A 23,157-nucleotide genomic window follows, 5' to 3' on the forward strand; every position below is an offset into this window, starting at 1 on the left:
AAAAAAGAAGAAAGAAATGAATACACCACGGCCATCTAAGGGTTCGCATGTTGGAAGTATTTAAGGAAACCATGGAAACCCAAACTGGAGAAGTTCGGACCAGGATTCAAACCCAGCTACTTCAAAAAAGCGTGTAGTTTGCTAACACGTTTACTTCAATTAATTGATGGGTAGCAAATAGGTAAAATTAAACAAATGAATTCATCTTATGTTACTAGAATGCCTATTATTTATAGCTTTAATTATGTTCGTATGAACAATAGACTATAAAATACCCAGATAAAAATTTATATTTATACATGAAATTTTTTAGTCTTATGACATTCCTTTTGACTCTGCTACATTTTTATCTAATTCTAAATCAAAATCTCTATTCTTTAGATGTTCTACCAGTAATGCAAAACTTATTACTTCTTTTTTTATAATTTTTTACTGTTCAGTTTTAATATCGCTTATTGGCTTAAGAATTCCATATTATAATAACCAAATAAATGACACTATGATAAGGAAAAAGAATATCTTATTAAAGAGGTGTGTTAAAAACTTTAATACTTGCTGTCACAAACAAGAGCCTTCACTGGAAATAAAATTGAACACAAATATATTTTAAAAAATTATAATGCAATATATTAATTTATTATTATTTTTGTCGTTAAAATTAAAAAAATATATAGGCCTATTTGTATTTTTTATTTTATTTTGAAAAAGCTGTAAACATCTAACCATAAAGGTATTTTAACTGCTGTAATAAATATTTTAGTTTGTTCAGGTAAATTTTTTAAATATGTTTGTATTCATGTCATAATTTTGGGTAAGCTATAAAAAATCCAATAATTGTTGTTTTGGACATTTTTCACATATATGTGTTCATCCGTGTGTTGTGTTGGCCCGTGTATTGTAACTATATGTATATTTTTAATTAGTGTGTTTGTTTTAATAGTGTTTATTGTGAAATTGTATCTTATTATATGCTTTGTATTGCCTTTAGCTGTTGGGTGGCACATAAAACGAAACAGAATAAATAAATATTTGGCGCATACATTTCAGGTCAACTCTGGAGAAATTTCACGCCACCCTCTGATGCATTGGCGTGCAGCGAGGGTTTTAAATATTCATGGAAATGGGTCAACACTGACGTGTCAAAACCGCGTGGCAAATTTACGTGCCTGTAGACATGACAAATTTCAAAGCCGAGACATAATGAGATACGTGTTCGTGCAAACGAGAATAACAGATAGAGGTGCAATAGACAGGGATGTTTCGTAGTGCAGAAACAAAATGTGTTCAAGGGAAAACTCGAAGCAGCACTACAAATTGAGAAATGACAATTTTTCGTGCAGCTCACACGGAAGTAAGAACAGATTTCTTATAAGAAAAATAATACAAATGAGTTATTTTAATTTGTATTCTTACAAGATCATCCTAAGGCTTGACAGTTTTATTGTTTACAGTAAATATGATCACTCCAACAAATAAAAAAACTTGAATAAAAGGTGATGTTTCATGTCACAAGATGTCTAAATTATTCATGGTTTCAAAATAAAAAAAACTAACACCGATGTGAGTTAAAAAATATTTTTGATGTTTTTTTTTTTAACAATTTTATGGACGTAAACAAACCCCAATAAAAAATACACCAAAGATGACAAGCCAAATTCAGCTGATGTAAAATCTTCATTACAGGAATCTTTCAAAGAAGGTATTTTGATTTGTGTTGACTTATTAATTAATTGTTTTTACTGTTGTGCAAATTCGGATATAGTACATTTGTGTTTCATTTAGGTTTTTCTTAGTGAATCTACTTTTTATATTGATATACTTTGTGTCTGAAAAGTACTATATCATATAAGTCTATGGTGTCGGTCCAAAGGATAAATATACATTTAAACACTAAAATAAACCTTTTTTTAACAAAGATTTTTTTTGTTTGTTACAGGATTCTAAATATTGAAAAAATTATAATTTATGACTTCTACAACAATAACGTTCACTGAATTTCTTGTCTTTTTTTTATTTGGCTCCCACACTTAAAGTGAAAAATTAATCTGTCAAAATCTCACAAATGATTTTTTCGTTTAAGACTCACCTTAAATACTAACCAAATGACAGACAATTTTTTTTTAACTCTGCGTCTTTTTTATGGGTTTTTTTCTTACCTAATGCGCAGTCTCATTTTGATTAACTAAAGAAGTTAGACTAGCATATTTGCAGGATTAAAAACTCGTACATTTGATTTGTTGTTAATTTAAAATCAGCATACTTAACTAAAATAAAGAAATGATATATTCACTAACAGAGTTACAAAAACAAGTTGGTTTGGTAATTAAAATTTCCAAGATTTTGTTTGACAAATTATTATAGTTAGAGTTGTATAATTTTATTTTAATTAAAATAGAAAAATACACAAATTGCCAGAGGAGTACTTAATTAGATCAAAACTATAAAAAATTGTTTTTGATTATTTGTTTTAATAAAAAATATTTTCAACCATTGTGGCACCGGAGACTTCCTTACAAATACATGACTACAAAATAGGCAGTAATTTTTTTAATCTTCTAGTTAAATTTTAAATACGCCTGCCCCAAGCTCTAACTGTCCAAAGGTAGGAACAATGTTTCAGGTAATATGGTTAGTCCTAATTGAGTACTAAATTATTAACAGTAAAAATAAAATCTGTGTGCTTATAATATGACTGTGTATACCAATGTAGTGTTTAATGATTTTCATTAACTGGTCGTGTGCTACGATTACAAACCATGACACTAGTATGAAGAATGTCATATTTTCAAGGACACGTATTTTTCTTAGTGTTAGTTTAAAGTACTCAATATTAACCTATACATACATATTTATGTTTGCCTACTTTATATAACAGTATAAATTTGCATGGTATCAGAGTTAAAAAAATTATTTTGAAGAATGTAAACTGCAAGGTTTAGCATTTCATTCATCTCGTTAATCATATTTCCTTTTCCAATTGAAAATAAAAATGATTTTGTTTGAATTGGCATAACCTACTCAAGTTTCTTTGTGGATATACACAAATTATTACGGAGCTAATTGGTAAATTGAGACCACCAGTATCATGTTATTAGTGAATATCAAATATTAGAATAATGAACAAATTAGATCTATTCTGGTTTGATTGGTAGGGTTTCCTTGTTTTGCGCTCTGGTTATAGCAAGCTGAAAAAATAATTTCTTTCAAACTCATTAGTGACCCGCCCCGACTTTGTACGGGTGCAATATACTAATAAAGAAAATTAGACAAATATTTAGAAAAAAATATAAGTACTATGTTTAATTATTTATTTATTTAAATGAGTATTTGTATTTCACAAATAAAAATATTTTCTTCTTTTGTCTCTAGTCTCGAGCCTCTAGATAGTATAAAACAAAGTCGCTGTCTGTTTCTTACAGTTTATCTTCTTACTTAGGCCGGTAGTCGTTGGGTTTTCTCGGAGCACTCCAGTTTATCCCTCCACTACATTCAGCCACTGCTTTATTGCAGAGTTTCATTATTTAGACTTTCAGGGAAAAAGTCATTGAGTGTTGCCCTGCCATGAAATACCATTCCATCTGTTTATTATTATTAATAGAACGGGAACATTTAGAGAATGGAAATTATAACATATAGAAGTTATATTGTAAAAAAAGAAATTAAGTATAGGACGTAGCACCTACTCAAAATTATTTTTACAGTAACAACTAAATATTTTTTTTCATAAAGACCAAAATCTATCTGCAGTAGAAAAAATAATAGTATTGAACTACAAAACTCTATGGTTATTTACTATATAACTTTTTCATAAATAGGAAAATTAGATAACAACTACAGATTGATAGCCATGATAAATTAAATTGTCTGAAGTCTAAATTTAAAAAATTCTTATTCAGTGCATAGTTAACTCTACGAAATCGTAAAGCAACAGATATTTTCATGCACGAATCACAGGCTTTGACGAACAGATGACATTATGAGCGTCTGCAAATTATATTGCAAATTATATTGACATGAAATATTTTTTCCAAGCCAATATAATATATTAAGTGAATAGGCGGATAACCGGAAACGTGGAGAGCAATTTCGGTGTCAGGGTGAGCTTTAGCCATTTTATTCTGCGTTTCGATGGTCACATAGCAGTAGCTATTTGTCTGGGAACTAAATTAGCCAGTTGAACCATCTCGGTTGTGGAGCGCTCGTCCACAGTCTCAGCGCGTAGTTTTAATGTCACAGAGATATTTGGATACATTAAAAAAACTAGAAAAAATATACAAAATTTATTTAGTTCTATAAAAGAATACTGAAACCAGTTATTATAAAAATTATTATTTTTTTTGGTAAAAAGTCCAAATATTGTTACTACACACGTACACTTGAATATTTTAGGAGTCACTAGAATTAATTATGATTCATTATAATTTATTAGGATTTATTAGGATTTATTAGGATTCATTATAATTTATTATAATATATTGGATTTCATTAAGTTTCATTAGAATGCATTAGAACTCATTAGGATTCATTATGGTTCATTATACAGCTTCTGCACACCGATTCAAGGTCATTCGTGACGAAATTGTATAGTAAATGATTACTGACTGGAATAAACAAGCTCATAAATAGCGTTTTTTTAATGCTTGCCAGCCTTTAAAGCAGCTGTTCAAGCACACCAGCACCGGCGGCAATGCGTTCCGCCGCATGCATGTGAACTGAGCGCCGCGTGTGATCGCAGCACCTTCGTGTGTCATACTTCAACACTCTGCAAGGAAAAAAAATTCGTTTGTTCCCTTATACTGGTGCTGGTGATTTGCAGGCCTAAGAATAATACATTGATGTACACAATTTACAGGTTTGCGACATTGGGGCAATTTAAATATTTTTAGTGCTAGACAGCGGACATTGTCCAAAATAGGCAGGCACTTTAAATGTACAGAACTAAAGAACGGAAACAATACAGGAAACAAATAAAAAAGATAAATAATGGTATTAAATGAAATTTTATGATCACAGCAACGACAAAGTTACTTAGTGTAGCTATCGTGTTAAATTGTCGTGTCTAACTGTCGCTTATAAATCTTCCGCAAAGATTGTCCGTCGAAGGTGGTTGCCTAGGAATTTGAGTGACCTTTAAAGGTGAAAGGTCTATCAGGCCAAAGGAGTTGTAAAAACTATTCAGAGTGTACGTGTACAGTAACAATATTTTGGACTTTTACATTACAAAAATTATTAACATATAAACCGGTTTCAGTATCATTTTAAAGGACTAAAGTAATTTGTATATTATCATTACAGTGGTTTTGTACCTGTGCTTCTGATTAAACATTCTGTTTGCATTAATTTTGACAGACTTCCATAATTGTTTTTTTAGATAAACATGTAGTTTTAGAGATTGAACAGAAATAGATTGCAAAATTTTTACCTACGTGTTTAAGGTGTTACAAATAAATATTCTGGCAACTGTTTTTTTTTTTAAATATATATGTAATTACATTGCAAGCTGCTAATTTCAACATATCACTTAACGAATTCACGCACTTCACGGGGGGCGTGTATTGATAAGAGCAAAAAGTTTTAGTACACGAATAAAAATAATTGTTATTGGATGGTAAAGAACTTATTTCTTATCGCACGGGTCTTTGGTGGCCGGGTTCACTAACGCGTAACACTCATTAAGTGAAAGACACGGATACGATCATAACTCGGGCATGTTTGGAATTTATATGCAATTATTCGGTTTGCCAGTAGACACCCTGATCTTGAAGGTGGAGTGACCTTACTTCATGCATAACCTTGCGACGTAAAACGCCAAATGTACTATTATTTTCGTTATTATAAAGTATTATTTTTTAAGAAAACTAATTTCTTATCAACACAAAACATGTTTACCAGTTTCTAATTTTTTATTACCACAAAAATTTTTTTAGCATTTTCCATGCACGAAAAACTTAAGATTAAATTTCAATTCAAACATTTATTTCTTTAGTTTGTTCGTTTGAAGCTTTTCTTTAGATTTTCCACGGGTAACGTCTTATAAATACAAGGTTTAAACTGACATTATATTTGTATTAAGGTTTAATAATTAATGACTGTAACTTTCAAATAGCGAAATAAGATTTTCTCGAGGACTCATATAAATACGGTTTACCAAGCCTGAGATTTTACTAGAGCAGTTTGGTACAGTTTCTCAAGATGCATTCTAATAAAGGACATAATAGAGTTAGATTGGTCTTAGAGGAAAGTTTCCTATATTAGACCAGTTTTAAAAAGGCTGTAATTTCGTCTAATTATAAATATGTTTTCATGAAAATCATGAATGATATATATTTATGTATATATTCAGTATATATTTCTATACCAATATACGAAACTAGAGTTAAAAATCATTAATACATTTTGCATAAAAAAATTCAAAACTCTACAACTGGTTTCATTTAGGGAACCAGTTTCTAAATTTGGACTGTCGGTCTCTGTAATTAGACCACTTAGACAATAATATTATTTATGACCTTAAGAGTTATTATAATAAAACTATTTTAATTTACTTCTCAAATTTTTTTCAAAATACTTTTTCAAGTGATATTCTTAATATATTATAGTTATTGCAATACTGAAACGTTTATCTTCATATTATCTATGAAATACTTCTAAAGTTATATTCTCAAAGTATTTTAAGTATACTACAATGTAGTAAATTATTTTTTGTCATTATATGATTAACAAAAATACCTTGTCACTCCATTATTAACAGCAAATTCTGAATGTACCCGAGAATTAGATTTCACACACTGGATCGACTTAAACGTGTACCTAATTTCTTTTTTTTTTTCCTTTATGTCCCACAATTTTTTGTGTTTTACTTTTCACAGTACAGAATCAATTTCATGTACGTTGTAAATTCTTGTAGCATCAAAGTCATCAGCTACGCCAATTTTTATAGCAAGTCACAAAATTCACCAAAATTGAGTCCGTAATCACTATTTAGACTTATTGAAACTACCATGCTAAGTTCATTTGATTACCATTTCCCGTATTTTCCGCGCTAAGCAATTCTAAAAGAAAAGCTTACCTTAAATATTATTTTTAAGTTATACATATGGTTAAAATACGTAAAACACACAAAATTAAAAAAATCTAATAAGTAAATACCTAATCCTAGTCCATCCCAGTGTTCTACTATCCTCGAGTCATTTTAACAAACTTTAGATAGATTATGAAATATGAATTAATAACAATTATAACTGCTGAATTGCGATTCATTGATAGTTTTTCTATAAAGGTTATGGTGGTTATATGCTACTGTAGCGAATAAAATAATTTGTTTTATAATGAGAAAATTTTGGGGTTATAGGCATTTAAATACCTATTTATACTTATTTTCAAATTTAAATCCTTAAAGGAACTCATTTATACTTACAAGTATATTTTCTTCCGAAGTAAACTAAAAACAGTTGTGTATATACAGGATGTATCAAAATTCATGTTACAACGCTTGAGGGTAGAAAGTTCTTATTATTTGCAACCATTTTTGCCAATAAACATGTTGCCGAAAACGCGTAGTTAAGCCCCTGTAGCCCCAGAAAAAGTCAGCGTAGGTAACCCGTTGGGCTTTGTGCGAGACAGACGATGCTGTGGTGAATTACGTGTTTACGACGCCGGGCAGCGCTCGAGAGGACTGTACGATGTCGAATGCTGACCCCCGCCCCTTTTTACTTCCGTTGGTGGCGCCCTCACCTCTTTTCTTCCGTTCGTGCCGTGCCATAGCACTGCGCAGCGTGACATCGCAGTGTCGCAGTGTGTTTTGATATCACTGGTGGTCTGTCGTTGACTGTTCTGTCGTACAAGCAAACTCGTGGTGTCATTTCTTTCGCTGAGGTTCTGAAAAGGGCGACGTTTTAGTGGAGCTCAATGGAGTACACGTTTAGTGAAAACACGGACATGCTGCTTGTTTACGGGGAAGCTAGACAAAATGGACGAGCCGCCCGTCGTCTGTACGAAGAACGATATCCGGGTCGTAGGATTCCAGCTCACACCATGTTTGCAAGACTTACTCAGCGAATGCGTGATACTGGTACATGTGCCGTCACAAAACCAAATGCTGGTGCTCCACGCAGGATTCGTACTCCCATTTTTGAAGAAGATGTACTTCAGAGATTTGAGGAGAGTCCGGATACAAGCACAAGGGCAGAAGGTTCCGATATAGACGCTGACAAAATGGCTGTTTGGCGAGTTCTTCATGAGCAACTCTTGTACCCGTACCACCTTCAAAAAGTGCAACACATGGGTCCGGCGGACTATCCTCTTCGCATGACCTTTTCTCGTTGGTACATTCGAAGAGTATTGAGGAACCCCGAGTTAGCGGTTTTATTCAGCGATGAAGCCAAGTTCACTCAAGACGCTATTCTCAATTTGCACAACAGTCATGTTTGGAATGATGTCAATCCGCATGCAACGTGTGTTACAGCTCTCCAGGAATGTTTTTCAGTTAATGTGTGGGCCGGTATTGTTGACGGCGTACTCATCGGGCCTTTTTTTCTTCTGCCACGACTTACCGGCGCCGGATACCTCCACTTCATTCAGAACGAACTACCAGGTCTTCTTGAAGAGGTTCCATTGTTGTCCGACGTGTGATGTAGTACCAACATGTCGGGGCACCACCTCATTTTTCTCTGCAAGTGCGAGAGTATTTAAAACAAACATTTCCAAACCGATGGATTGGACGAGCGGTCCCTGTCGCATGGCCGCCAAGGCCACCGGACCTAACCCCGTTAGATTTCTTTCTGTGGGGTTACGTAAAAGGGCTTATCTACGCTACGCCAGTAGAAACGGTAGAAGAGCTTACACAGAGCATCATTGAAGAGTTCGAAATCATAAGGTTGACTCCACACATGCTCCAGCGTATCCGTGAAAACATGATTCGCCGTTGCCACCTCTGTGTCACTCAAGGTGGGCGTGTTTTTGAGCCGTTGCTTTAGGCTATCACATTGTTAAAACGTATGCAAAAATTTCAATGTTGTAAAACAAAGTCGAAGCTGTGATTGATTTCAGAGTGAAATTAAAATCTGTGCCACGATTAAAAAGGTTATTTCTCTAATCGAACGCCCGCACATCCACAACATAACACTCTACAACGGGTTGTCTACGCTGACTCTTTCTGGGGCTACAGGGGATTAACTACGCGTTTCGGGCAACATGTTTATTGGCAAAAATGGTTGAAAATAATTAGAGCTTTCTACCCTTAAGCGTTGTAACATGAATTTTGACACATCCTGTATATATGTGTGTGTATTAGCAGGGTTGTTTCCGAATAAGGATTATATTTTAGAATAAATAGTTTCCTTAACTAGACCTGTCCAAAATAGGCAACTGTAAGCGGTAAAAATTAGAAAACTCGGCCATGTTTACAAGTTTTATCACTAAATTAAATGTGCGAATAATATTGTCTTAAATTTAACATTTTTTAAAATTTAAAATGGGTGGTGATTACGAAGAAGAATACAAATCATAACAAATTTCTCCTTGAAATAATTATTTTCTCTTAGAAACACCCATACAATTTTACTTTCGTTGAACCGAAAACACGTTTACCGTCACACATTAGTAGGGACCGGAAAAATTCGTTGATTCAATGACCTCTAGGATAGCCACCATTATCCTCTGCATTTCTCAAGTAAACACGCGTGTTCATTGGGTTCTAAATTGTGAGGCGTCTCCACTGGGTAGCTTGTGATTCGACGCTTCTTTGGTCGATAGCCCAGAGAGCGCCAGTTAAACTGCGAACCAATAGCAGAACCAGCAGAATTGTACACATGATTGAATTTCAGCCTATCACGAAATGAATCCGCGAATTTTTCCGGTCTCTACACATTAGAGTCCACGCACGGTTCAGCGGTCACAAAGGAATGAAGGGCTCAGTTGTGCAAGTATAGTTCAGGTTGATGCTGGCAGATGCCACCTCACTCCATAAACTTTCCATTTATACCGGTGTTCCAATTTAGGCGCCGCGCCGGTCCAGTATGGGCGAATTTTCCGTATATGTTGGGTTGGTTATTGTGTGTAACTTCTAGAACTGGGGTAGTGAATTTAAAGTCTCACCTCTAGTGCAATATATTACAGGCTTATTTATTTGGAGTCAATACTCTTGTTACACACAACGAAAGAAAACAATATCCTCTAAAGAGCCATAAATGAGTGTTTAGTAATTTTACGTTTCGTTTAAAATATTGAGTTACAATGGCTTAGGTACATATAAACTGTCTCGCTTATTATTAAAAAGCTTCAAATATGAAAAATTAATAATCACATATTCAATTTTTTTAAAAATTAGCGATTTAGAAAACTGTACTATTCGCCATATTAACCGTTACAAAACCGTGGCGAAATTGCGACAGTCGTTACAGCACAGTAAAGATTATAAGAACACCATTTTTACAGTGTAACGGGATAATGCTCCCAAGCCTGTAGAGACTTGCTACTGCTAACATTATGTAAAAAAAAATTGCCTTGCGAAGTCTTGCGCTTCTGCTCTGTAATGGCCTGTAAAATTTGCCACGGGAAGTTCCTTCTTTTTTTTTTTTTTTGCCCCGAACTTGAACAAGCAGAAGGAACATGTTCATTTGCCAAGTGTTCCCCCGAAGGAAGACTCTCGGGAACTGCTTATCTCGTTACTTCAGAGTTGCCTAATGAGAGTTGGTCGGAATGGGCGCGCAGCCAGTTGTGCCAACTTAGATTCGATAAGACCAGGGATAACACTCCGCAATGGACCTCCGGGTTGCCATAACAGCCAAGGGCCGAGAGGCAACTGCTCGCACGAGAGTGCTCTTGTTTCAAGGGGGAGATGTGGGCAGTCGATTAATACAGTTTCTTGGACATGTGCCATTGCAGTTTTTGTACTGTTTGTCATGGGGAAAAAATTCAACAACGCCAATTAATAAATAAAAATAAAAACACAACCCCAACAAGTCTGAATCAGCTGCTGTCAAACTGATAAACATGTATTACGGACAACACAACAGACGAACACATTCAGACTTAAATATCAGATCGCGCAAGAAATCCGTGGAAGAAATTCAGTCATAAACAAAAATTAGATTAAAAAAAATTGGTTTGAGCATTTATGACATGACGATTTTTCATCTTTTAAAATTTTAATATTTGGGTTGGTTAAGACAGACATCACAAAAGTGAGACATTTTCAAAGACTAAACAATTTTGGTTATTAACAGCACGGTAATCATTCCCAAAAATGAATTCAATACTAAACGCCAGTTATTTCAGGAGAAACCATTTGTAGCAATCAATCATTGTGAACTTTGACATTTCGTTAAATAATATTCTTTGATTTAACAAAAAACAAAGCGGAAAATAAACGGAAATAAATTGTATGGCCTGAAAATTGTTGCAGCCAATTTGGAGTTTTTCGACTCTTATCTCACCCCTTCACATTTATATCCCGTAATAGTTTCTATACGAAATGTCGAATATTACATACTATATCGTGTTATTATGGTAAAACTTTATGTATTACTGTATCATAAAAATTTTATCTCATTTTTTAAAATTTTAGTTGTGATGTAAGAAAATGAAATCAAAGTAAGGGAGCTACGTTATCTCAACGAATAAGTAAACTAAGCTATTACAGTTTTGCACAAATTTAAAGTGTAAATATCGGGTGGGATGTAATATGAAAATATATGCATGGCACTAAAATTTACTTTAGTTCAATACGTCATGCATTTCTCTTTTACCCTGCCGGTAAATTAAATAAAAAGATTGATATGTGTTTAATTTTGTTTTAAAATATTTTGTAGCCTACCCTTTATGAGTCTTCATGCAGCAAATACAGGACAAAAATAATAGGAACCAAGGGTTTTAGATACGAAAAATTAAAACATTTTTTTTTTGTGCAGCAAATCCGTGTGTCTAATAACATAAATATTTATATAAAAGTGTTAAGTGTATTAAAATATACTAAAAATTATAAAATAAATTTTCAAAGGGTTTCGCTTGTTGTTTATTTAACATCAAACTTGCCGTGGTAAATGTTATCTCATATCAGCAGCATATTATTAAAAATTAGTTCTTATTATTTAATTTAAAGAGAAATTTTGATGTAATGAAGTCGAAAAATATTTATTTTACTAGGTTTTATAATGGGTTATTGGCAAATGTTTCCAGAGTATAAACTACACATACAGGCGCAATAGAACTCAGGGAGTATCGTGGCGCAAGTAGATTTTCCACTCATATTGATCTTCGTAATAACTAAATTCGTTAACCATATTGTTACGCTTTATGATGAATTGTGGGTAACTACTGGGTTCGCAAGGGATAGCCAAATTAAGTTTTATTGAACACTAATATTTACATTCAAAATAAATAATCTTACTAAAAAAATGCCTAATTACCAATTATTCGCACTTAAAAAAATGTTTATTCCCAAGTCACTCAGTGTGTCAAGTTCTTACAGACCGCACGCCTATATGGGCCGCACTCCTCCCGGAACTCTCGCCGCAGCACTCCTTGCCCAACTCCGTCGCCGAACTCACGCCTCACGTGCGGCCCTATCGCCACCCAACTGTCGCCCCAAGAACTGTCGCGAATGCCGGCGTCCCAGCTTACATAGTCTCTGGCGCCCTTCTAGAACTCACGAGAGCGGCTGGGGCCAGTCGCGTCATCCCGCGCTGACCCGATGCCCGAACCGTCTAGAATAGCGTCGTCGCTCGCTCACGCCAAAGCCCGCGGAATTCCCAAGGCCGCTCAGCGATAGATAACGGCGCCGAGGCAGGACGATGCGAGGAGTGATATAGAGGGAGGGGGGTAGTGACCATCCTTGTAATCCGGCGAGGCACGCGTGCCATGTCTTACGTCAGTGGCGGCCACGTGATGCGCTCAGGGCTGCCAGCCAGCTCCGAACCTGGCATCGCATTCTGGCCTCTCGCGTTCGTAACAATATGAAAATACAGAATCTCAGAAATATAAGGGAAGTGATGTTACAACTGCCTCAGTAATGCAATCCATCAATATTAAGTAATGTCATTACTTTTTAGCAAATCACTAAGAGAGAGAGAAAGAATTTGTTGATGGAAATATTTATTTGTTTGAAATTGACTGCCACAACTTCACGAATTAAAGAAAAAAAAAAGGTTTTACTAAACTAAAATATCTACCAACCAAAATGTATAGTCGGCTACAATCTAAATTTATTTTTGCAGAACCAAATAAGATAGCTTCATGCTACAGTCTTTGTCAAAAGAATGTTACTTAAAAAAAAATCAATGAAATGGCACGTTAGAAAACTATGAATTCATTAATAGTTTTTATTTTTATTTTAACATGCATGTAGTTTGAATATGTTATTTGAGGCAAGTAACGGAATAGTTTTTTTTTCTGAACTTCTCTAAAAGTCGATTACAGTAGCACAAAAGAAAACGAAAGCCATTGCCCGGGTGGTTGGGGGGAGGGAGGAGGAAATAATAGGGAACTGAGAACTGAAACGCGGTGTAAATGTTTGAAAGCGCCATTCTTCGTGACCTGGACGGTTAATTGAATTTCGGGGACCAAAGCAAAAAAAATAAAATTGGGAAAACGGTAGAAAAGGAGGGGGTGGGTAGTTGATTTGATGGCGGTGAGTGGTCTGAAATCCAAACAGGATTAAAAACTGTCACGGGAGAATTAAAAAAAAATAGAGAGAGGGATAGTGAGTTCGCCAAAGTGGGAGGGGGTAGGGGTTGGATGGAAAGCGACCCTTTTATTTTGCGAATGCGATTTCTGGGTATTGGGGTTTGCGGGGAAATGGGATTGTAGAGTTCGTAGCGGAGTTGGTTCTTTTTATGTCCGAAGAGGAAGAATCAATAGTCAGCGTGGCTGGCTCGCTCATTGATAGCGCCGTCGCAAACACCGCCACGCTATGCACTTGCAAACACCGCGTGAAATCGAGCGCGCGAGGTGACGTGTAGATACAGACACCCCGCTCCACTCGACGCTGATGAAACTGGCCGGGAATCGAATTCAAAAATCTCTTTTTTGTTCCGCCTGGTTACTGATTGCGTATTACAAAGTATTAAAATGCCGCGCGAAGCTCACTTTCACAGCCTGCTCGAAGATCAGTGGACCAATAACATTTCCTTGAAGCCATCGTGGCTTGATAAACTAAACTGTTCACACTCGCACGTGTGCACAAAGCTCCTCGTGCGTGGGCTGGTCATGACGCTAGTTATTATACTGAACCTGTTTATTTTGCGCCCGTAAGTAAATGGCAAATGCTTATAAGCTGGTTGTTTGAGATAATAAAATAAGTAAATAAAAAAAATACAGTATATAGAAAATAGATGTATTTTTATTGCTTAACTAAAAGAGGTGAGTAGTATATGAATGGGGCTCCGGGGACAGGCCTCAGGCGGTGGAGCCGAGAGCCGGCTCCGCCATCTTGGATTGTGACGTCACGGCGGCCATCTTGGATGGTTGTGACCTTGACCTTTGACCTTGACCTTGAATTTGATCCTCAAAAATCGCCAAAATCCGCCAAAATTGGGCAAAATTTGCCCAAAATTCCTCAAAAATCGCCAAAATTTCCATTTCTGTGGAAAAAAGTTCCGCCAAAAAATCTCAAAAAATTCCACAAATTAAAAATATCTCATTTCGAGGGAAAAATTTCCTGTTTCGAGGGAAAAATTCCCGTTTTTAGTCCTTAAAAATCCCAGCGGCTGAAAATTCCTAAAACTGGCTTAAGCATCCTTAACTCAAGCCTCAGTTAAGCCATTTCTAGGAATAAGGATACCATGACCGCCATCTTGGATTATGTCGTCACCGTTGCAATTTTCGTTACGGTCGCCATCTTTAACTTTTTTTAGTATCCGATTTTAATAAAAAAAATTAAAATTTATTAAAAAAATTCAAATAATAAAAATTTAATAAAAATATTTAAAAAGCATACTTTTTCGACACGGAGCTCGGAGTCCTCGGTTCGAACCCGACGAATGCAAAAAAATAAAAATGACGACCGATCCTTCCCTCGTGGTGGGTGCTGGCAGACTGACACCCACCACTTTTTATCATCATCTAGTATGACGTCATGGCCGCCATCTTGTCTTCGATGCTGGAAGCCATCATCATTGTATCGTCGGCTAGTGTGCGCAGATGACATGTTAGTTTAATTCGTATCCGCTAGAGTGCAGTAATAATTTATTACTGTGACACCCGCCATCTTGTCATTTGGCCGCCATCTTGAAAATCCGTAATTATTTAGCTAGAAATTCGGGAAAAGTTCCAAAATTCATTAAATAAATCACTCATTAATTTACATATTGATTCGATCGATTCCCGTCCTCGGTTCGATACCCGATCGTTGCAATAATGTTTAATCTTATGTAAAAAAAATAATTTAAATAAACCATGTTCAACATTCGTAAAGAGACTCTAAATCCTCTACGACCACCATCCTATCAGACATCAAGACCACCATATTGGAAATGTGTAATTTTAATGCTAGAGATCCGGGAAATAGTTCAGAAATCATTAAATAAATTTGTAATCCATATAATGATTGATTGGATCGACTAAGGTCCTTGGTTCGATCCCTGGCCGATACAAAACAACTTTAATTTAAAAAATACTAAAAAAGTGTTAGGTTTGAGAAAATAAAAACACCACAAGTTCTTTTAAAAAAAATTTATTACATAAATTCAATACACTACTACAAGTACAAAAAAATACACAGACAAATTACTAAAGTTTTGTGGATTTCTCGATTCAAACAGTCTTCTTATTGTATGGACTAAGTCCTTTACATGACTTGAAATGTCTATTCAGTCTATCAGGTCGACATATTGGTACACCACAATTTTCACACAAAGACGAATTATCGACTTCATTAAAAGGACAGTGATATATTTCATGTTGTTTTGCACTTCGAATAGTTGCTAATGTTTTGTTACTAAATATACAGCTTGATTCTGATGAATGTACACCTAGTCTATTACAATTCCTGAGGTGTCGTTTTAATCTTCCATAGTGTATAAACTTGCTTAAACACCTGTTGCACTGATATTTAATGCGTTCAGAGTTACCACTACAATTGTGTATTACATAATCACGTAATTTCAAGTTTTTGATCTTCTCGCAGCATGTGCAGTCGGGTGATGGAACACCGTTGGATGCTCCTTCCTTCATCAATGCCACTGGAACTGTTGACAACCATTGTAACACTGCTGACATGTTAACTTCTGAAGCCGTTGAGGTCTGCTCTGCGAAAGATGTTGCACGCGTCGAAATCTCCTGCTGTGCTGAGAGAGCAGGTGTAGCTGTAGACGTCGATGTCATCGTGCTCTGCACTGATGATGGTAGACCTTCGATCCAGGTTGGTGTTGATACTGGTAATGATGCCATCGAGTTCTCAAGAATAGCTAGATACTGGTCTATTATGTTATACAAGTCTAACTATCCGAGCCGTTCATCACCGCAGTCAGAGACAGACTGAAGTACATATCACCTGGGGTCTCACTTATATAGTCTCATTTGCTTGTTCAACACATGAGTCAAATCAATAACCATGTTCATTATACTTCTCGGAGCATTTTTTATAATGTAGATGTAAGCTATCAAGACGTGAAATTAGTTTTTTGCACTTATTGCACTGAAACAGTATTCTTTGAGCATTATTCTGACAGCTGCTTCTTTCATGTCTGCGCGCATTTGAAGTTCTAGTAAATGATGCACCACAATATTTGCATTGATGCGATGTATGCTCTTCATTAATTGATGTCTGGAATGCAGATGGTGAAAATTCAGCTGATGGTGGAACAGCACGTATCGTTGTCTCCTCTGCAGCAGGTATCGGGATCTTCACAGCTGTCGTCACCTCAGCCATTGAGCCCTCCGCTGCCATGGTCTCCTCTGCTAATGGTATCGGGATCTCCGTCTCCATCATCGTTGCTGCCATCGAGGTCCCCGCTGCTGACGGTAAACTGTCTATTCCGGTCGACATAACTAAATATCACGAAACTTAATGGAGAGAGCACGTCCGTACAGCACCGCGGCCAGAGGTGAACTGCGGGTCCAGTCGTCCGAACCTCGCTTATATACCCACGGTCTACTGGTATGCTACATGGGTCAAAATAATGTCTGTATTTAAAATTATTTTTTTATTAGGTACCTAAAAATTATAGAAATAAAAAACACACGAGTTCAAGTTTTACACATTTATTTATAAAACATACACAAATACACATTAGGTTAAGGAATCAAGCATTTTCACAAGCAAAGTCTTTAATGCCGCACGAACTGACTCGTCGACTGCGGTTCCAACTGGTTCGCAGGCCACGGGATCAAGAACACAGGTTTCCAGCTGGTCATCTTCTGCGATGTCGGCAACTCCGACAAGACATGGTCGATGACGTCTGTGACCACGTCTACACCTGGGCTTTGGCTCAGTGCTAGTTGGGACAGATTCACTGCCTGAACTGCGACGACGAGACGCACACCGTTTGGACGTCTGCGTAGAAGCATCACAGGCCGCAACAGTTTGCAACACGTCCATGTTTGGTGTTGCACGTGCAGACGAGGCGACTACCTCAGCGATGCTGGCAGGAAGGATTGTGTGTGGTCTCATGTGATAGACGGCACAGTTTCCAGGTTCGCAACAATCTACCAGCTGCTGGGTCGGTTCGTAGGACACAGGAAAGTGCGCAAACCGCCAATGCTGAGCGCCTCCATCACAGGTTTCTGTATATGTACGTAGATACCCGGAATCCTAGTAGCTGTACTCGACACTGCTGAAGCTAGGTCTTGCGCTCACGTACACGTTAGCAGGATGAAACGTAAACATCTTCTTGCAGGTCGAACGACAACTGAAGGCACGTACGTAGGTGCGCCATTTATATATATGCAGGCTCCTACTAACACTGTGTGTGCCATTTCTGCATTAACTGCGAGTTTGTACAGGCACAGACACGTTCAAACTTGTCACGTAGCTGCACGGCGTATATTGCACTAAGCTTGCGCAGGGAAGGACAACCGTAGTCGGTCTGTATATCCACAATTTCAGCTGCTCTGACGTCACACAGTTCTCGTAGCCATTTCTTCTGTTCAGGTCCGGCGACGTAGATTATTTCGTTTTGCAGTAGTAAATCTTCAATAGTGTTTTTCACTTGGTGGTACGGAATTTTTCCTTCGTCCCACTCTAGTCCATGATAATATTTACATAGCTATTCATTCGACCGTTTACTTTTTTCGTCTAGTAGTTTCCACGGATACGGAGGTCGGAAAGTGCGTGTTCGAGTCCGGCCGTCGTGAGTGACGTCAATTTCCTTGAGCACGAATCCGTTTTGGCTCTGGAAACCTTGCAGGTTGCAGTACATCTTGTCGCTAGCAATGCTCGGTCGTAACTAAATTATCATAGAAAACGAAACGGTATTTATGTCAGAATTTTCACAAGTTTGTCTCGACAATTGTACGATGCAAGCCGATCGTGAAGTATCAGACAAAAAGCATAGGTGTTTGGCGGAATATTTCCGCTAGTCGTTATCTCGATCCTACAGTCGATGATGTTTGAATTTATACGATCATCCTGTTTGGAAACGTCAAACACCATTAACGGTGCCTTGTTCTTGAAAGTGTCGGGACTCAGTATCGGTGACTGTATCCGACCGTAGTAAGCTTGCTGAAACTTGGCATACATTTGATATGCTAGAAGAAATCTTCCACTTTCAAAATCCATGTTCATGTCAACGTACGGATAACTTTCGCTGTTTAAAAATATTTTTACATTACGTATTTGACAGTTATCGAATACGGAGCGACTTACTCCTGCATTAAGCTGTCTTCCGGTCTGAAGTCCGACGATGATGTATCTTGGTTTTTCCGTAGCGAAGCTGGACTTTACTATCCAATTGATACGCTGACTATGAGGCAAGCCAGGATAAGTTTCCAGGCTCCAGGATCGGAATGGCACATCGAAGTTCTTGCCATTTTCTATGTTCTTCAACATCTTGACTCGCTCAACGGTGCTCACTTGGATGTGGGGCAGCATCCACTCGATAGACTGAAGTGTTAGCGAAACATCTTGAGGGTTTTCAGCAGCGGCGACAATTGCATTAATGTGCGTGTTGGCTAGAAGCAGTACGAGCTCTTGTTTCGAATTAATGATTATATGCTTGTAGTCCTCAGCGAATCCGAGAAGCATGGACAGAGGAACACAAACTTCGAACTTCCCTTCGGCATAAACCGGAAGCTTATATTCATCCTCGAGAGCCCAACCGGCCATCTTTGCAGCAGTCAGTTCATTTGGCGTGAGCGAAAGGTAATTTTTCATAGCAGATGTTATGCCTACATCTCTCGTCTGGTCTACCTCGACACCATTGAGTACATAAGTAATGCGCTCGATTAGGTGAAGAATACCATTGCAGGATATTGATGTCGTTGTCGGGTGCGTACCATCCGCTTTTGTAAGCGTGCCTCTTATACGTAGAAATGACTGCGAAGGTAAAGTACAAATATCTTGGTGCTGTACAGCAATGCGTACTTCCGATGGTAGTGCGTACGGTCCGAGCAGGAAAGGCTGGTACTCGTGCAATTCTATTTTCGTAATGCTATCATCAAAAATGACCGGATCTTCCACGTTGAGGATTTCGTCTTCCATATTTATTCGGCACTTGTCCAATACTGAGAAGATACTTTATGTTGTCAGGTGTTAATGCACCGATGTCTGGTAGAGAACTGTTCTTATTCACGACAGTACGATTTCTTTTATAACTGTTCGGTGTTACGAACTTTATGCCCATCGCTTCAAGTGCAGACGTAATGTAATTTCTTCGTCTTGAAAATTCACCAATCGTCCTCGCTGGTCAACGATTCGGACGACCACTTCGTGTGCGCACTTCACGACGACTGGAACGTAAATGATACTTTGCGGTACTTCTACCAGTTTATATCCTGGCGGGACCATCGGCGAAAACTCGTGCAGCATGTTGCTTAGTCTTCCGTTGAGATACGTTCCACTTGCCAAATTACAGTTTATTCTAATGACATTCACAGGCAAAATGTTTACTGCGCGCGTAGATTCGTACGTTCTTCCTGTACCATACACCTTTGATTCGAATCCGAGCATCGTACCTATGGTCCCAGGTTTCGTAAAGTCGACATTTTCACTGCATGTTAGAATGCTTTTTTGAGTGTTTGGATTTCCACGCAGTTGAAAGTCTACATCCTGTGGTAACATATCCCTGATGTAATTTGCAATGTCGTCTATTTCGTAAGAGCCAACAGGTAACCGTATTTCATGAGCGGTCCCATCGATTTTCAGGAAGCATATCTTGCAGTTTTCCTCGTCGATGTTCGGTATGGCATTATACGTTTGAAAATCTACGAGTCCGATACACCATTCTCCGTCTAAATCCAGAGGCGGGAAATGAACCGCCCGCAGCTCAGATGCGTGACCTGTCAAGGTAAGTGTTATCGACATGACTAATAAATAATCGTCACTGCACAACCTTTAAGTAGCAATTTTTATTGGTCAGCTAATTTTTGTTTGTTAAAAAGCGAAGACACAAGTGTCCGCAGTTTGTTTGATTAGGCCTCTGTTCCGTTTCGTAATTGTAAAACATCGTAGTGGTCCGGCCCAGGTACCGCCTAAGTTCGGGCGGAGGGCGTAGATTACCGAAACTGTCGTAGTACTCGGCCATGTTTCCAGTCTTTACATAGGCCACCCAGTGCGTGCCGCGACCCGCCGACGTGTCTAAATTAATGATGGCACGTTCGTGCGTTTTTGGCTTGCTGGGCAAAGTGTCTCGCATAAACACGCCACGGAAGTTTGGTATTTTAAGTTTGCGTGCGTACTTTATTAAATCTACGTTGGTGAGCGGTCGTTTCGGTAGGGAACTTAGGATTTTCTCTTTACTCGTTTCTTTTTCATGCCTCGGCCTGATTTGTGCGGCCGTAAGTACAGTCCTGCGCCGTTTTTTTTACCGATGGCAATGGCTTCCATGCTGGCATTGTGTCGCTGTGCTTCTTTTAACTGCTTGCGTTCATTCTTCGAAGTGTTGACTGCCCGCACTATACCGCTCGTTGCACCGATGAGGCCGCCGAGAACACCCAATGCAGGCAAAAGCAAAGGAAGAAATCCTCCTATAATCTTCTTGTCGAGAGTCTGTAATTTTTGCTTGGCTTTTTGCACGCCTGCACCAGTCTTGCGTTTGGTCTTGCGCGAGTTAGTCTTTGACTTGATGGAGCCGGCTCGACGAGCGCCCAGTCCTAATTTCGTCTTTGCCTTCATGATTTTGGAAACGCCCCACGCTGCGATTTTCTCTCCAAGTCCCGCGTTCGACGATTTACTTATATCTTCGGCTTCCTGTGCCAATGTCTCGTCGGCCCGGTGCCTGGATTCCAGATCCTTGCTTAATGAATATGCGATATCGTGCTGCTTGCACTGTTCGTCCAGAGAATTAATGCCCACGTCACCGCGAGCTAACCTTTTCGCTATTTTAGTCCCGGGGCCGCAAAATCTGTAGCCGGGAATGTGTAGCTCGAATGGAAGATTGTTTATCAGCGAGTTTACGAGTCCTGCACCGCTGTGTTTTTTGTTCTTACCTCTTCGAGTCATTACACACAACTGACCAGAAAGTATAAATACGCTTCTTTTATACAATTACTTTAGTACAATGCAGGTCGTCAAGCAAGACGTGTGTTTGCCCGTGCGCATTACGCAAGACGATGTATTTAGTGCGCGTGAATCACGACATGGCTTACTGTTGCCTTCTGCTGTACGATGCATAATGGCGGGTCCGTCAAACTGTGGCAAGACATGTGTTTTACTGAGTTTACTGGAGGAGCCAAATGGTCTTCGGTTCGAGAACGTCTACTTGTATTCCAAGTCGTTGCAACAGCCAAAGTACCGGCGCCTAGCTACTGTTCTACGCTCGGTGGATGGTCTGGAGTATTTTCCGTTTAGCGATAATACCGATGTTGTACCCCCAAGCGAAGCAAAAGCCAATTCCGTGTTTGTTTTCGACGATGTAATGTGCGAGAAACAAGGCATAATACAAGAGTACTTTTCCATGGGCAGACACGCCAAGGTAGACTGTGTTTACCTGTGTCAGACGTACAGTCGTATTCCAAAACATCTCCTACGAGACAACGCAAATGTCATAGTTTTGTTTCGCATGGACGAACTTAATTTACGCCACGCTTATGATGATCACGTAAACACCGACATGACATTCCAGGAATTCAAAGACATGTGCTCCTTGTGTTGGAAAGAAGAACACGGATTCCTAGTTATAGTCAAAGACTGGCCTCTATATAAGGGCAGGTACAGACGAGGTTTCGATCAGTTTATCGCCAAACATGAGTCATAGCATTTCGAAATTCGGCCGTAGCAGACGAGACTTAGGTACTGCTCTCAAGTCTCATGACGACGTTATCCGCAAATACATTTCGCTACTGGCTCAAAAAGTAGACGCGGTGAAAAAGGAATTTCTTGAGTATCTCGTAGCCATAGACCAGCGCGTGGAAGCTTCGGATTCTCGCATTCGCGACATGATCGAAGTATCGAATGCACAAAGACGTGACGATCTGAGGACTTTTCAAAGTAGTCTGAAAGCATCACTATCTCAATCGTCAACAAATTCAGATTTGGCCAAACACAAGAAAGAAGTTTCTGCGAACGAATAAAAAAGTATATAAGGAGGTCTTGCAATAAGTTTTCAGCCAGTACAATGTCAGACCTGGCCAGTGACCTTCATCGAGCTATACAGTCTGTTCGCGAAAAATATTTACTTGCTAGACGAACCAGACTTGCACGTGAGATGGAAAATGAGGAGATATTTAAACCAATCACTAGTCGCCTCGACGAACTTAAAAACAAGGAAGAACCAGCCTTCATTGTGAAGACAGAAGTTGAAAATGAAATGCCGACTGTAAAGAAGAGAAAGTATGAACCAGATCGAGAAGAAGAGGACTTAACAAGTACAGAGTCCATGCACAAGAAAAAAATACCGAAAAAGGGACATCAAGTTAATGCAATGGTCCGACCATACCTGACATCGTTTACGAGCCGGAATAATGACACGACCTACGGAGTGTACAGAAAACATAATAAGTGGTTCCTCGGTGCTAAAGAAATAGACTTTCTACCAGGAAACATCGTGCGCGTAGCAGAGTTCA

The sequence above is a fragment of the Bacillus rossius genome, chromosome 5 (assembly GCF_032445375.1).
Source record: "Bacillus rossius redtenbacheri isolate Brsri chromosome 5, Brsri_v3, whole genome shotgun sequence".
Taxonomy (NCBI): Eukaryota; Metazoa; Arthropoda; class Insecta; order Phasmatodea; family Bacillidae; genus Bacillus; species Bacillus rossius.